The sequence below is a fragment of the Myxocyprinus asiaticus genome, chromosome 35 (genome assembly GCF_019703515.2).
Source record: "Myxocyprinus asiaticus isolate MX2 ecotype Aquarium Trade chromosome 35, UBuf_Myxa_2, whole genome shotgun sequence".
Classification (NCBI taxonomy): Eukaryota; Metazoa; Chordata; class Actinopteri; order Cypriniformes; family Catostomidae; genus Myxocyprinus; species Myxocyprinus asiaticus.
In genome coordinates, this window is record NC_059378.1 from 18,784,377 (window position 1) to 18,798,112 (window position 13,736).

At 36.0% G+C, this 13,736-nt stretch overlaps 1 pseudogene; it reads left to right on the forward strand.

Moving 5' to 3' along the window:
* LOC127425866 (WD repeat-containing protein 18-like) overlaps positions 1-13,736 on the forward strand; it is a 99,504-nt pseudogene that overhangs the window by 3,580 nt on the left and 82,188 nt on the right.

Consider the following 13,736-nt stretch of genomic DNA (forward strand, 5'->3'; position numbering starts at 1 on the left):
GTGTGGCAGCAGCGCAGTACATAAAATCATTCAGATATGGGTCAGGAGCTTCAGTTAATGTTCACATCAACCATCAGAATGGGGGAACATTTTTATCTCAGTGATTTAGACTGTGGCATGATTGTTGGTGCCAGACGGGCTGGTTTGAGTATTTCTGTAACTGCTGATCTCCTTGGATTTTCATGCACAACAGTCTCTAGAGTTTACTCAGAATGGTGCCAAAAATAAAAAACATCCAGCATAGCTTAATTTGTTAAATACTTGCATATAGAGCATTGTAATTGAGCCAAGTCTCTGTCATTTAAAAAATAAATGTCCCCGGTGTATTCAGGCTTGTTTATAGTTAAAATTCCCTCATTATGCACCAGATCTTAATTTTCTGGTTATTGGTAGAATTTTGGTTGCACAAACTGGGATTTTATTCATTTTGGACTCTTGTAGCCTCAGTGTCTGTGCCCGTCATTGTAAGGAAAGGCTAAGAATTCTTTGATCATATTCTATAAATCGGTTTTAAAAAAAAACTATCAGCTGATTAATTGGTTATCAGCCCTTTCCCACCACCTTAGTTACCGGTATCTGCAAAATCCACTATCGGTTGACCTCTTATAAAAGTGTCTATGAAATGAATACTTCCTCACAAAATCTACAGAGCTTTCATTCACAGCTACATGTGCAGGAAGTTGCAATGAAGTATGTATTGTGTTTTCCCTTGAGTAATGAACTTTTAGGCTCTGTCAGGTGGACTCTGGTAGAAAATGCATATTCGAATTTGTTTTCATTTTAATACTTTTTTCAAAGTTACAGTTTAGTTTTAGTTACTTTTAGTTCTGGTTTTAATTGTTGCAGTTTAGTTTTCATTTTATGGGCATATTTCTGTTTCGCTAGTAGCACTTGTATAGCACATGTTAATGGATGTAAATGTTAAGGACTCAGGAACCAAAAGAGCGAGGTCAGAGTTTAGATTTATGCTAAAATAAGCAAGACCTTTTGAGGAATACGTTGAATCGTTTCTTTTTGGTATTTTATTATTTTATTTCAGTTTTTGCTTTATTTATTGGATTTCAGTTTACAAAAATGTTAATCCATATTTTTTTTTTCTTCGTTTTAGTATACAATAATAACCCTTCTCTCGAGATGCAGATATTTTGCTATGTCCCATCTCATATTAATGTGTCAGCATTGCCAAGCTTAGAAATACATTAGGCAATGTTTTATGTAGACACGCTCTTGTGATATCTCTCTTTGGCCTTGCAATATGGGGAGCTGAAGTTGGCAAAAACCTCTACATGCATTATTCTTCTAGAGGCACTTTAATAGGTGACATGTTCATATGTCATATACATCTGTCCTTCAGCAAGTGTGGGAATTATTGTCTTAAGAACTTTTTTTCAAGTACTTGACAGTTTTGAATATGTAGAAAAGCGAATAAGTCCAATAAATAAATGATTTTATTAGTTTCACTTTCCCTTTTCTTGAAGCGACATTATAAACTGAGTTTGTGACGACATTATTTTTAAAGGTGACATTGTTAAATTGCCGCTCCTTCTCATATTGAGTGCTTGCTAGAAGTGCATAGCTAGTAGAACTCTATCTGGACCTCTAGAATATTGGGAGAAGAGACGTCAGTATTAATATAACAGAATTAATGAAACATAAAGCAGACACTTTCAGTCCAGTAATTGTCAGAGGAGAATGAATTAGCATTTCTATTATTTCACATTTTGTAATGTGTTTGTGCAATTCTTTAAACATATAGTGCAGATATACTACAATGTTTTTGTAAAAGAGCCTTTTGCATAACATTTGGCAAATGCATATTTATTTTTATTTTTTATGTGTTATTATATATGGCAATGCCAAGTCAACACTATAGTTCACAGAAATTATTTTCCAGTTGTTGAATTACCAAATCGACTGTATGTAAACCTGTGGCTTTCAGTCACATTTAAACTTTTCTTTGTTCTCTTTGACATCTACCATACAGGTAGAACAGAAAAACATTAGTTTTGCACCATAAGGGCCTTTGGCATTATGACATTGTTAATTCACAGTTAAACACCCCCCTCCCCAACAAAATATCATTACTCTGTCCAGATGTTTTACTTTTGAGTTTGTTTGTAATTCTCATTATTCTAAATGGTGATTCTCATACATTACCATTACTTTAATGATACGGTAATGAAAACTATGCTGTCCAGAATCTAGACACAATTATATTTTTATTAAAGCTGAAGTGTGTAATTTCTGCGCCACTAGTGGCCGTCACCTAATGGAAAGCTTCCTGTTTTCCATCGGTTGTACAAAAGATTGGGCTAGACAGGATTCTCAGTCAAACAGACAAATGCTTTTAATAATGCTACAGTGTTACAATAATATAGTTGACAGAAATATATATAATATATATATATATATATATATATATATATATATATATATATATATTTTTTATCTTTTGATTTTGGGAGAAATATGACCATGACATGTTCTTGTTATGTGCTCATTTAAACAGATAACATCCTCAGTGTCACAGGGTAGTTTTCATTTCAAGGCCAGTAGATGGCGCCATGAGTGTTTTTAATGTATGTTCAGATACAGATGGTGAAATTAATCCAGCTAAACAACCGTACAGCTCCAGTTTGTTTCAAGATGTCTTTGAGAACAGCTCAACCAGAGTAATTAAGATATAAAACATGTGAAAACTGACTTTCAAATGCCTGAAACTGCAACGCTCATTCCTGTACCCTCAGGCGTTTTATTTTCACTGCTCTCAGATAGGTTGGGGTATTTCAGTTAGTCTGTTTCTATTGTGCTGTGCTGTTATTGTTATTGATCCAAAGTAACATGCTTTGAAGTTCTAGAGTTTAGGCTGATGAAGAAAGTCATTCACCTCAAAGCTCTCAGAGCATTAATCAATTATAACAGATACCCAACCTTCAAGATACATACACAATAGGGCTGAAACGATTAGTCGACATTACCGACAACGTTGAAAATAAAAAATTGTCGATGACAGCGTTCGTTGTGAAAAGTTGTTTTGATCTAATTTAACGTAACATGAGATCACATTAAACTCTAATGATGACGCATGAGAGCAGCACTGCAGTTCGCGCCTGACTGAGGAAAGGAAGAATTACACGGCTCACAGTCTAGATGCACTCTAAGCTTTCCAAACAGCTTCAGGTGATGTAGATCGCAAAGTATGAGGGAATTATATGTCCCGATCTAAAGGGGGAGAGATTGAAACTGCACCTGGCTGAGGCACACTCTGTCGCGGGGACGCTCGTCCATCAAGCACGCACGCTTGCTGCAGCTAGATTATAACGTGATGGCACGTGACTTATTGAATCATAATATATAGGTCATTGTGCATTTCTTATTGTGAAGAAAATTGGCAATATGCAGCTTTATTAATACGAGAGAGAGGAGAGAGGGTAGTCTTTGCCCCATTATACACTGCAACAAGATACGTTTTTGATTTGTTTTTGTTTTGGCTTGTTTTCCAATATAAATATCTAAAACTCCTTTAAAACAATGTACATTTTCTTTAGCAGCTATACTGCAGAATAATATTTTTATTTTTTTATCTGAGAATGTTGCATATAATATTAAAAACACAAATATTTTAAAATATCTAAAAATCCTTTAAAAAAAAAAAAGATGCATTCACCTGAGAAGCAGCATATAAGATATTTAGACTTGCTTTTAGAGAATAGATCTTGAATATAAGTATATTTTGTCTTTACTGCGCTCGCAGAAGTATAACCAAGTGAAAAAATACACTTACTGTATATTTAAGATCTGTTCTCTAAATGCAAGTCTAAATATCTTATATGTTGCTTCTCAAGTAAATGTATCTTATTTTAAGGATTTTTAGACAATTTTAAATGGAAAACAAGACAAACATGAAAACAGTAGGATTTTTTGCCGTGAATTTCTTTACTGAATTAAACTTAAAGTATTTTTTTCCCTTTAATTCAGTGAAGTATTTTTGTCCTCTTTATTGTTAGTAAGCATGTTTAATGCAACCTTTTAAGTCAGGGCACAAGCTGAATAATCGGTTAAGAGCTAATGATTAATCGTTGCAATAATTGCCGAATAGTCGAATAATTGTTCAAATAATCGTTAGATTAATCGATTATCAAAATAATCATTAGTTGCAGCCCTAATACACAAGTCACTGTGGTGTGTTTGTGAATAATGTCAGGCTTACAGTTTGAGCTTTCCTGCTGAGTTTTACTGACATAGCTGCTTGTTTTGAACTGAAGGTTGAAGAAGTCCAGCGACGACTTGCAGTGAGAGACTTGCAGGAATCCTAAATTAATGTACTATATGCACGTAATGTTTGTTTGATGGCATTAGCTAAGGTAAACCAGGCCCACGTACTAAAATATATGAAAGGAGGCAGGAGAGCCCCGCGTAGCCATCAAACTGAAATGAATAATTCAGCATCTGTCTCTCAGAGTTTTGAAGGGAGATGACACGCATCTATTGTTCTGTATCTGTATCACTTGGCAGAATAACCTCTCAGCCATCACTATAATCAATGTTCTCTGACCCTCACACTGAGCTGTGAGTTCACTGCCTTCTGTGGATGTGTTTTAAAACCTAGTGAGCTGCCTACCTAGACAGCATTTTAGAGCATCATATGTGTGTGTTCGAATGCACTTTTGATGCCCCAAAATTTATAGAACATTTGACTGCATCTATGATGGATATGGACTGATAATAAAGTTCAAGTTTGTAACAAGTTACACTGAACAATGAAATTCTTACTTTGTGTGTCCACCTGATGTTTAGCAGTATTATGTAATAGTAATAAATAACACCAAAAAATAGGAGAATGGACAAGAAATAGCAAATATATATATATATATATATATATATATATATATATATATATATATATATATATATAATCACACAGTTGAGCTCAAAAGTTTGCATAACCTGGCAGAAATTGTGAAATTTTGGCATTGATTTTGAAAATATGACAGATCATGCAAGGATATTTAAGGATAGAGATCATATGAAGCCATTTATTATCACATAGTTTTATGTGGCTCCTTTTCAAATCATAAAGATAACAGAAATCACCCAAATGGCCCTGATCAAAAGTTTACATACCCTTGAATGTTTGGCCTTATTGCAGACACACAAGGTGACACACACACAGGTTTAAATGGCAATTAAAGGTTAATTTCCCACACCTGTGGCTTTTTAAATTGCAATTAGTGTCTGTGTATAAATAGTCAATGAGTTTGTTAGCTTTCACGTGGATGCACTGAGCAGGCTAGATACTGAGCCATGAGGAGCAGAAAAGAACTGTCAAAAGACCTGCTTAACAAGGTAATGGAACTTTATAAAGATGGAAAAGGATATAAAAAGATATCCAAAGCCTTGAAAATGGCAGTCAGTACTGTTCAATCACTTATTAAGATGTGGAACATTTGGGGATCTCTTGATACCAAGCCAAGATTTCAGCCACAACTGCCAGAAAAATTGTTTGGGATACAAAGAAAAACCCACAGGTAACCTCGGGAGAAATACAGGCCTCTCTGGAAAAAGACTGTGTGTTTGTTTCAAGGAGCACAATACTTGTTGACCCCTCTCCATACATAGCGCTTATGGTTGTGACCATAAAGCTCTATTTTGGTCTCGTCACTCCAAATTACAGTGTGCCAGAAGCTGTGAGGCGTGTCAAGGTGTTGTCGGGCATATTGTAACCGGGCTTTTTTGTGGCATTGGCGCAGTAAAGGCTTCTTCCTGGCAACTCGACCATGCAGCTCATTTTTGTTCAAGTATCGTCGTATTGTGCTCCTTGAAACAACCATACCATCTTTTTCCAGAGCAGCTTGTATTTCTCCTGAGGTTACCTGTGGGTTTTTCTTTGTATCTTGAACAATTCTTCTGGCAGTTGTGGCTGAAATCTTTCTTGGTCTACCTGACCTTGGCTTGGTATCAAGAGATCCCTGAATTTTCCACTTCTTAATAAGTGATTGAACAGTACTGACTGGCATTTTCAAGGCTTTGGAAATATTTGTATATCCTTTTCCATCTTTATAAAGTTCCATTACCTTGTTACACAGGTCTTTTGACAGTTCTTTTCTGCTCCCCATGGCACAGTATCTAGCCTGCTCAGTGCATCCATGTGAGAGCTAACAAACTCATTGACTATTTACATAGACACTAATTGCTATTTAAAAAGCCACAGGTATGTGAAATTAACCTTTAATTGCCATTTAAACCTGTGTGTGTCACCTTGTGTGTCTGTAACAAGGCCAAACATTCAAGGGTATGTAAACTTTTGATCAGGGCCATTTGGGTGATTTTTGTTACCATTATGATTTAAAAAGGAGCCAAACAACTATGTGATAATAAATGGCTTCATATGATCACTATCCTTAAATAAAAGACAGTTTTTTTTTTTTTTTTTTTTTTTTTTTTTTGCATGATCAGTCCTATTTTCAAAATCAATGCCAAAATTTCACAATTTCTGCCAGGGTATGCAAACATTTGAACACAACTGTATAAATACCGATCAGCCACAACATTAAAACCACCTGACTAATATTGTGTACGTCCCCCTCGTGCCACCAAAACAACACCAACCTGCATCTCAGAATAGAATTCTGAGATGCTATACTTCTCACCACAATTGTACAGAGTGGTTATCTGAGTTACCGTAGACTTTGTCAGTTCGAACCTGTCTGGCCATTCTCTGTTGACCTCTCTCATCAACAAGGCATTTCCATCCATAGAACTGACGCTCACTGGATGTTTTTAGTTTTTGGCACCATTCTGAGTAAATTCTAGAGACCAGGAGATCAGCAGTTACAGAAATACTCAAACCAGACCATCTGGTACCAACAATCATCCATGCGATTATCTAATCATGTGGCAGCAGTGCATAAAATCAAGCAGATATGGGTCAGGAGCATCAGTTAATTTTCACATCAACCATCTGAATGGGGAAAAAATGTGATCTCAGTGATTTTGACTGTGGCATGATTGTTGGTGCTAGATAGGCTGGTTTGAGTATTTCTGTAACTGCTGATCTCCTGGGATTTTCATGCACAACAGTCTCTAAAATTAAATCCACCTGCCTAATATTGTGTAGGTCCCCCAAACCTAACCCTAACAGTTCTATAGAAATCAATGTTTTTCACAGATAGAATGTAACTTGCTCATGTAATTATACCTATTGTTTCCATAAATGTTTCTTCTTTTTACGAAACAGCCAAGAAAGCAAACATAACTTTAACGTGAATAGAATAAGTATTAGGTTGTAAAAAAAAAATAACATATGTCAATCTGCAGTATATATGTTAGGGATGTCATAAAATGTAGATATATATCGATTATTGATTGATTATCGATGATTTTATCGATATATTTTTGAGGCATCGATATATTAAAATTTACCAACATTTAAATTAGAAGCATAATTTGCGTGCTTTCCAATTCACTCAGTTGGCCTTCTGCTTAAAAGTGTGGCGTAATAGCATTGGGAGACCACAAGAGGGTGATATAACACTTACTGTAGCCGGTTGCTGTCGCGATCACACACACAGGATGAGCTGAATAAATCCCAATATATCGATAATCAGTCTTCTGATTATTGATGTGTGGAAAAGGCCTTGATCCCAAGCCTACTAAATATGCTGTATTTGTAGTAGGCAGCTCACTAGATTTAGAAACTCTGCCTCTGTCTGTGTTTTGGGGTGCATTACAGTCCTTGCTTCGTGAGAATAGGGGAACATTGACTCTCACATGTCTTAGTAGTACCCTTATTAGCCTAACCTTCCTTTCTCTAACAGGCCACAGTGAACCACTCCAGACAGATGACAGGGTCCTCATTAGGACCATGCTTTGTTGTTTGAGTGCGTTCACGTTTATTTTTAGCAGCACAGGTCCAGTTGTTATTGATTCCCTGAGCCCTTGTTTGTAACAGCTTAATCGTGTTTAGCTATAAAAGTCGCCTCTGTTCTGCACTTAGGTTTCTGCTGTAAGTTGAATAGTTTCCACTGTTGCTGGCTGTGACCTTGCTGCTAAGAGAACGATGCTAAGCGCAGCGCAGCATGAAGAATGAAGTGCTGAGGTGAATGAGGGGAATCTAAAATGTGAGAGGGACATACTCTTGCTGGCAGATGCAGGAGGGCTTAAACTGATTGCAGTGGCCACGCTCTCTGCCAAAGAACTGCTCAAAGTTTTTATGTCGACCCAAAGACTCTCTCTAGAGAGAGTTAGGTTTGAAAGATACAGCAGGTTAAAGCAAAGGAATGGAGTAACTTACTGGACAGTCAGTTGCAACACAAATTTGGGTATCTGGCATTTTTATGTTTTCATCTGTATATTTATTAGAGATGCACCAATATAGAAATTCTGACCGATAATGATAATTATTTTTATGGATAACTGATATGATTACCAATATTATAAATTGTATAGTTTTTTTCTGTTGTTTTAAAAAATTATCATCAACCTTTTGGCCCTCCCCAAATATTTGGTTACATTCTGAGTTGACAATGAAGCTCCAATCTAGAATTTTACAACTATGGCTGGAGAATTATTCGAAAAAATAAACAAGATTATTACATCTGGTGAAGTTAACTAATCGTAAAAACTTTCAATTACAGCTCCTATTAAGGTCTATTCCTGTTGCATCAAAATTATTTTGTCAGTTGTGTGCATGAATGCAATTACAAAGCAGAAGCATTTAAATTAGTCTGTATCATCATATCAGTAACAACAACATCGTTTTATAGGATTGTTGCATTGCTCACATTCTGTGTAAAAAGTAACACTTTTGTTTTTCATGAAAATAAACATTGGTATTTATTCATTTAGTAGACGTTTTTATCCGAAGCGACATAAAAAAATATAAGGAAACAACATAAGAAATTCATCCTAAGGAGACAGTAACACAAAAAGTGCTGCATTATTAGCCAAGACAGAGATTAGAGTGCAATTTTTATTTATATATATATATGTGTATATACATATATATGTGTGTATATATATGTGTATATATATATATATATATATATATATATACTGTACAGTTGAAGTCAGAAGTTTACATACACTTAGGTTGAAGTCATTAAAACAAATTTTTTAACCACTCCACAGATTTAATATTGGCAAACTATTTTGGTGGTCGTTTAGGGCATCTACTTTGTGCATGACACAAGTCATTTTTCCAACAATTGTTTACAGACAGATTGTTTCACATTTAATTGACTATATCACAATTCCAGTGGGTCAGAAGTAGGGGTGTAATGGTATGACATTTTCACGGTATGATAACCGTCACAAAAAATACCACAGTATTACGGTATCATGGTATTGAGATGCATTGATATTTTTGAACTTTAATATTTGGTTATGAAATATGTCTGATAAACACAGAGAGAAATATTTCAGTTATAACCAATTTTTGAATTTTGTTTTGGATGTCTTCAACTTTAATCCTTTAACTTTTGATCTTAAACATTCAGGACACTCTCTTAATCCAACATGGTAAAAAAAATCACATGTTAAAAAAAAAAGTAAATAAAAATAAAAATGTACAGTAGTCAGATGAATATAACTAAAAATATTGTTATTTTATGATTTATGAAATTGAATTGTAATAATTTGTAATTATTGGCCAGGTTAACACTTGAGATATCCATTTGTATGCATTCAGTAATTTGTTGCATTTGTGATTTTAGTTTAATTCCAAAAAATATTAGTTGTATCAAACACATTGTTGTCCTACTGTTGCGCTGCAATAAGACAAATGAAAAAACAGCTGGCATATCGTAATGTTGAACGAGTGCTTAAAACCGTTTGCTGCATTTGTGAATGTGACCGAAAGCATAAACATAACTTTAGCCTACCTAGTCAATACAAATAATGTAAAACTACATTGAATCTGGTGTTTTTATGAAACGGGCTATAATTTATTATCCTGTGTACTGTATTTCCACTTACATTCATCTCCTCAAATTCTGTGGGATGGTGCTCATGGAGTGTTTCCCACTTGAGCTGATACTTTTTTGTGACAAACTTTACAGACTAGGTAACCATTAACATTGATGGTGCACGTGGGTCTTTAATATACCAAAGTATCCTAGACAGCGGACTTCAACTGCTTTGTCAGCGGAATTAAAGGTTCAGGCTCGTACATGTCTGTATGGTGCGCTCGTGCTGCACTTCTGATGTACTCGTGATGTGCTGTGCTCGCGACACCTGCATGTCACCTTTAAAATTGAGTGACAGTTGAATGTAACATGAGGAAGGCGCAATTTAAAGATTTATTTTATCTCTCCAAGTTTATATGATGCTGTGTAAATGTCTCTTAATTAAACTGATTTGGAATTTAGAAAAGTTCTGAAAAAAATCTGTCTATATTTATGCAATACCGTCAATGAGAATATTTCAACGGTATGATAACCATCCATTTTGAAACCGGGGTATATAATTAAACCTTGAAATCGTTACATCCCTAGTCAGAAGTTTATATACACTAAGTTAACTGTGCCTTTAATCAGCTTGGAAAATTCCAGAAAATGATGTCAAACCATTAGGCAGTCAGCCAATTAGCTTCTGATAGGCTAATTGGAATCAATTGGAGGTGTACCTGTGGATGCTTTTAAGGCCTACCTTCAAACCCAGTGCCTCTTGCTTGACATCAAGGGAAAATCAAAAGAAATCAGCCAAGACCTCAGAAAAATGTGTGGACCTTCACAAGTCTGGTTCATCCTTTGGAACAATTTCCAAACACCTGAAGGTACCACATTCATCTGTACAAACAATAGTATACATGTATAAACACCATGAGACCACGCAGCCCCAGGAAGAAGACACATTCTGTCTCCTAGAGATGAACGTAGTTTGGTGCAAAAAGTGCAAATCAGTCCCAGAACAACAGCAAGGGAAGGACCTTGTGAAGATGCTGGAGGAAAGAGGCAGACAAGTATCTATATCCACAGTAAAATATGTCCTATATCGACATAACCTAAAAGGCTATTCAACAAGGAAGAAGCCACTTCTCCAAAACCGCCATAAAAAAACAGACTACAGTTTGCAAGTGCACATGGGGACAAAGATCTTACTTTTTGGAGAAATGTCCTCTGGTCTGATGAAACAAAAATTGAACTGTTTGGCCATAATGACCATCGTTATGTTTGGAGGAAATAGGGTGAGGCTTGCAAGCCGAAGAACACCATCCCAACCGTGAAGCATGGGGATGGCAGCATCATGTTGTGGGGGTGCTTTGCTGCAAGAGGGACTGGTGCACTTTACAAAATAGATGGCATCATGAGAGAGAAATTATGTGGATATATTGAAGCAACATAACAAGACATCAGCCAGGAAGTTAAAGCTTGGGTCGCAAATGGGTCTTCCAAATGGACAATGACCCCAAGCATACCTCCAAAGTTGTGGCAAAATGGCTTAAGGACAATAAAGTCAAGGTATTGGAGTGAGAATTTGATAACATTTGTGGGCAGAACTGAAAAAGCGTGTGTGAGCAAGGAGGCCTACAAACCTGACTCGGTTACACCAGTTCTGCCTAGAAGAATGGGCCAAAATTCCAGCAACTTATTGTGAGAAGCTTGTGGAAGGCTACCCAAAACGTTTGACCCAAGTTAAACAATTTAAAGACAATGCTAACAAATACTAACAAAGTGTATTTAAACTTCTGACCCACTGGGAATGTGATGAAAGAAATAAAAGCTAAAATAAATCATTCTCTCTACCATTTCACATTCTTAAAATAAAGTAGTGATCCTAACTGGCCTAAGACAGGGAATATATTCTAATATTAAATGTCAAGAAGTGAGAAAAACTGAGTTTAAAAGTATTTGGCTGAAGTGTAGGTAAACTTCTGACTTCAACTAATATATATATATACATATATATATGACTGTATGGCCAAGTGCTCATGAAAAATTTGTGTCTTCAGCTATGTTTTGTAGACAGAGAGGGAGTCTCTGGTTGTTCCATCATTGTGGTACAATGAAGCCGAAAGTCTGGGAAAGCGATCTGGTGCTTCTTTGTATTGGTACCACAAGTTGCTGCTCATTTGCAGACCGCAGCCTGCTGGTGGGGACGTAGCTCTGCATTAATGTTTGTAGGTAAACGGACACAGAACCAGTGATTGTTCTGTATGCCAGCATCAGAGCCTTGAACTTGGTACGTGCAGCAATCGGTAGCCAGTGTAGAGAGAGACAGGGAGGTGTGTAACTTGCGCTCTCTTGGGTTCATTGAAGACCAGACGTGCTGCTGCATTCTGGAACATTTGCAGAGGCTAAATTGCATTTGCAGGAAGGCCGGCTAAGAGAGCATTGCAGTAATCCAATCTAGATATGACAATAGACTGAAAAAGGAGTTGTGTGGCATGTTCAGAGGGGAAGGGTCTTATCTTTCTAATGTTGAAGAGTGCAAATCTACAGGATCTGCTTGTTTTTGAGATGTGGTCAGTGTGGATAGTTACCACACGTTTTCTGTTTTGGATGGTGTATTGTAGATGAACCCAGCTGAACAATGACATTGTGCTCAACAGTAGGGTTGGCTGGAAAGAAGAGGTGCTCGGTCAGTTGCTTCACACAAAATAAGTGTTGTAATGTAAATTCTATTAATCAAAATGATTGCAATTACAATATCAAGGAAAATTATCAGCAGTTCTGATTTTTGTCATAATCGTGCTGCCCTATAGTTAAAGGAATATTCCGGGTTCAATACAAGTTAAGCTCAGTCGACAGCATTTCGACTATATCAATAATTTCGACTCGTCCCTCCTTTTCTTTAAAAAAAAAAAAGCAAAAATCAAGGTTACAGTGAGACACTTACAATGAAAGTGAATGGGGCCTATTTTTGGATGGTTTAAAAGCAGAAATGTGAAGTTTATAATTTAATAAAAGGACTTACATTAATTCTTCTATTAATAATTGTTTATTATTTGAGCTGAAAAGTTGTTTAAAATGGTCATTTTAGGGTTTATGGCATTACATCATCATAGCAAAGTCGTAAAACGTTACAGAGAAAAGGTAAGCGATTTTATCACACTAAAATCATGTTAACACACATCTTGTTTATGTCTTGTGACTATACTTTTGAAACAGTGAGTATTTTAACATTTACGGATTGGCCCCATTCACTTCCATTGTAAGTGCCTCGTAACCTCGATTTTTGCTTTTTTTTTTTTTTTTAAAGAAATTTTGTGGTAATCAACATTCTTCTACAAATGCTGTCATTTGAGCTTAACTTGTATTGAACCTGGAATATTCCTTTAAATGCTTTTGTAAATCTGGTATAGAAATAGGGTTACTGTTTGAATAGAAAAAAACTGAGACCGGATATGTGCATCCCTAATGTTAATTAATTGGTATAATTGTGATTTGAAAGCGGTATATGATAGATGATAGACAGGGCAGTCTATCAACAAAGCAAATGATCGTGTTACCAATATAATGTGAAACAAAATAATTCTCTCTTAGAGTACAGTAGAGAGTAAAAAAGGTGTTTTCCCCCGCATGTTGCTTTATGGCTGTTATGCCATATCGTTTTCTCTTATCTGTTAGAGGTCACTCTGTGTCTTGGACCTCTGCGATAACTCAGGAATTCATTATTGCACCAACAGCGGCACTTCAAGTCTAATGAACTGTGAATGAAATGTGGTTTCTCGCCCAAGAATGTAACTTAATACATTCACAGATAATAATCATTACAGATCAGGAACAGGCTGCATT